Genomic DNA, 3,394 nt, shown 5'->3' on the forward strand with positions numbered 1-3,394 from the left:
AATCCAATCAACCTTGGCCAATGAACAGGGATAGTCAAGGACTAGATCCCTCTCCACTTTAGGATCCACTGAACCTAGGTGGGTGTGCCTCTTCCTCTCAAGCACAAAAGAGGTTATTTAAAGTGAATTTAAACCTTTTAGTTGATTGCAAAACCGACAAATTATTGTTCTGAAATCATACTTTCTTATGTGCTTTAACTGAATGTTTTGAAAAAAGAAAAGAAAATGATTATAATAGTAATAAAAACAATAATACTTTTAGGACTTGAAAGAAATATGTAAAGATCAGTTCATATAGAAATCAGGAAGTATGTTTCCTTATCAGGGACCTTGAATGTATGACCAACCAAAACCTTAAAAGATGAATAGCAGACCAGTGCCTCTATCCAGGGGTATTTGTGATACTTTGTGGATAGAAGATCCTATCAACTCTTGAGGCAATATTAACTATCAACTATGAAGGTTTCAGTATGTGTTACACAACAATGTAGAACCCAATATCACTTTTAATGTAACAACATGTGATGGCACATCATAGTAAATCACGTAACAGATTTATCAAGAGGACGAAATAACTTATCAACATAGAAGTATACAGAATACTTAGGAAAATAAACAATGAACCTTCATATATTAATCTTTAAGAGATGGTTTCATACACAAGATACACCTGACAATAATCCATTACAGTCTATTTTGCATAAAAGATAACTCTTTGTTCTATAGACTTCCCTAACACATATAACTTACAACTGCCGGGCAATATTTGTTCACTTCTATCTCTTTCATAAAAAATAACTCATTACAAATATACATGCTAAGAGATACGAATGGAAGGACACACCCTTCCATTATCCTAACAACTAACTAAACAGTAACTAAACAACCTAACTAAAACACTGATTGCATTACAAACACAAAACTAAATGATGACTTAAGGCTTTCGATCCAGCTGGTGTCTGCACTTCTTAATGTTCCATAAATAGCCTGGGTATTTGTAGGTTGTTACATTGAAGATCACATCCTTGGCTGCATTCTTGATTGTGTAGAAGCTCTCAAACTAGTTGGCCTTGTCATTCATATCAAGGATATCTATTTTAGCGATGGCTTGGGCTGCAATAAGCAAAGACTTGCACTCAAAAAGCCATATGGTCTTATCTTTAATTACTCCTACATCATCTACCAAACGGGGAAGCCCATGTTGAACAATCTGCTGGCATTCATCAAATTCTGACTTCAATTCCTTCGGAGCTTCCTCATGTGTGACAAGAAGACCCTGAACCTTCCTTTTTACCTTTTCTTTAGTCGATGCATCTTGCAACAACAGGTTAAGTCTATCTCAAATTCTGGTGTGTGAAACCATATTGTCCATGTTTCTCTGATATACACCCCAGAAATCATCCAACGCCTTCTCCATATTGTCATATCTCTTACTTAGCAAAACACAAACAGTATCAACCCTGATGCTCTTCATCTCCCTTTTCAACTTAGTATTCTCATAATCTAACTTTTCAAATTTTTTCTTCCACTGACCTCCTGAATCAGTGATTTGAGGGATCGGATGCCCACTCCTCTTAAGGGTTTCTTCATATAAGGCCTTATATTTATTCTTCTTTGCTATTTCATGTTTCATCTGGGCCTTGTTGAATTTTGAAATATTAATACCTATGTCGGCTGTGATCATAGGATCTACCTCTCCAACTTTTAGGGTCATCGTATGACCAAAATCTTTATCCATGTCTATGATTTTTGGCTTTTTATTGGGAGGGTATAAGGCCCACAACAATATTTATTCCTCATTTGGATTGTACCTTGATCCAATAAAAATGTCTTTTACTTGGATATTCAATTTCATATCCTTATTGTCCGAGTTCAGTAAAGAATCAAAGATAAATGAGGCACTTAGGTCCCAACTTGGAAACACAATTATTCCAACCTCTACTAGTAGTTGCCTCCCCTTTTGTGGGGTCATAGTCTCAAATTCTATGTCAATATATTCCTCCAACCTTTTCTTTATTTCTACCTCATTTTTAGGGGTAATATTTGGCACCGCTTCCCTTAATTTCTTACCCTTGAAATGGTACAGGAAAGATTTGAACTCTTTAGACTTTATAAATTGATCATCTGACACAAAAGAAACATGCTCTATCATTCTTTCATTTGTTTCTACATTTAGTGCAATGATGAGCCTATCCTGTTCTTCTGGATCTTTTTCTTTCTCAAGTTCTCGGAGCTTGGAAACAACTTCATTCTCCCCTAAATCACTTTGGGCTGGTTCTTACTCTATTTTTTCTAATCCTTTCCTTCTTTCCTCTAGTTTTTTCTCCAAGGTCTCCATAACCTCCGCCAGCTCTTCCACCTCCTTATTTCTACACATGTCTTCAAAATCATCCTCTTGATGAAAATAATCTCCCAGCTCTTGTATCTTCCTACTTGCATGGATGTAACCCTCAGGATCATAGTGCGTTCTGGATATGTACTGGAACAGGTTGTATTCATCCACCAACTTCCTATCAATAACTTCATATGCTTTGGTAGATACAACTTTAAAATCCTGGAAATGAAGTGTACCAGGGAGGAAAGCTTGCTTGTGTGCACCTCCAAAATGCTTAGCATTAGAAACACTTAATTGCCTTACAAGTTCCAAAAAAGTAATCCTATCTGGTGCAGGCTTTGGTAATACATAGGGATAACCCTCAAATCCGTAACATCGACCAAAAGTGAAGTTTTGGCATAAGTACCAATCACCCCAATTGTGATTAACCTTTGGATTCTTATGCTCATGAGGCCTAAGAAGCTTCTTAACATCCTCAGTAAATGACCCTTGCAGAGGCTTACCAAAGAGAAAGAAAATTGGTTTAACAAAGAATTCCTCAAATTTGAGGTAATGAGAATTCACAAATCTGTAATCCCAGATAGAAATCCACAACTACACCGGTTGATCCTATCCAGTCTTCCCTATTGTGTTTACATTCAAACCCTTTGACCACAATCCCTTGAATCTCCCGTAAAATAAAATAATATGCATTAACAATGAATAATGCTTGAAATGCTTGTCTGGATTATCTTTCAAGTTCATGAAGCCTTCATGTAGTCTGTCTACTAGGTAAGAAGCAAAATCAAAATCTCTAGGATCATGTCTCTAGATATCTGCTACTAAGACCAATGGTCCTATGTTTTCCACATCATGATCTTCAACTCCTCCATCCTGGCCACAAGCCATATATGTACATTGTAGATACTTCTTGAAAATAGTCATATCATAAGGAGGACCATCTTCCTCTGTTAGCCTCCCCTTTTCCGCTTTGTGGATAGCGAGGTCCCAACCCTCATATGTAGTATCCATCTTTATGTATTCCTCTTCCAAATCCACAAATGATAAAGGCACATTTTC

The sequence above is a fragment of the Cryptomeria japonica genome, chromosome 5, assembly GCF_030272615.1.
Source record: "Cryptomeria japonica chromosome 5, Sugi_1.0, whole genome shotgun sequence".
Lineage (NCBI taxonomy): Eukaryota > Viridiplantae > Streptophyta > Pinopsida > Cupressales > Cupressaceae > Cryptomeria > Cryptomeria japonica.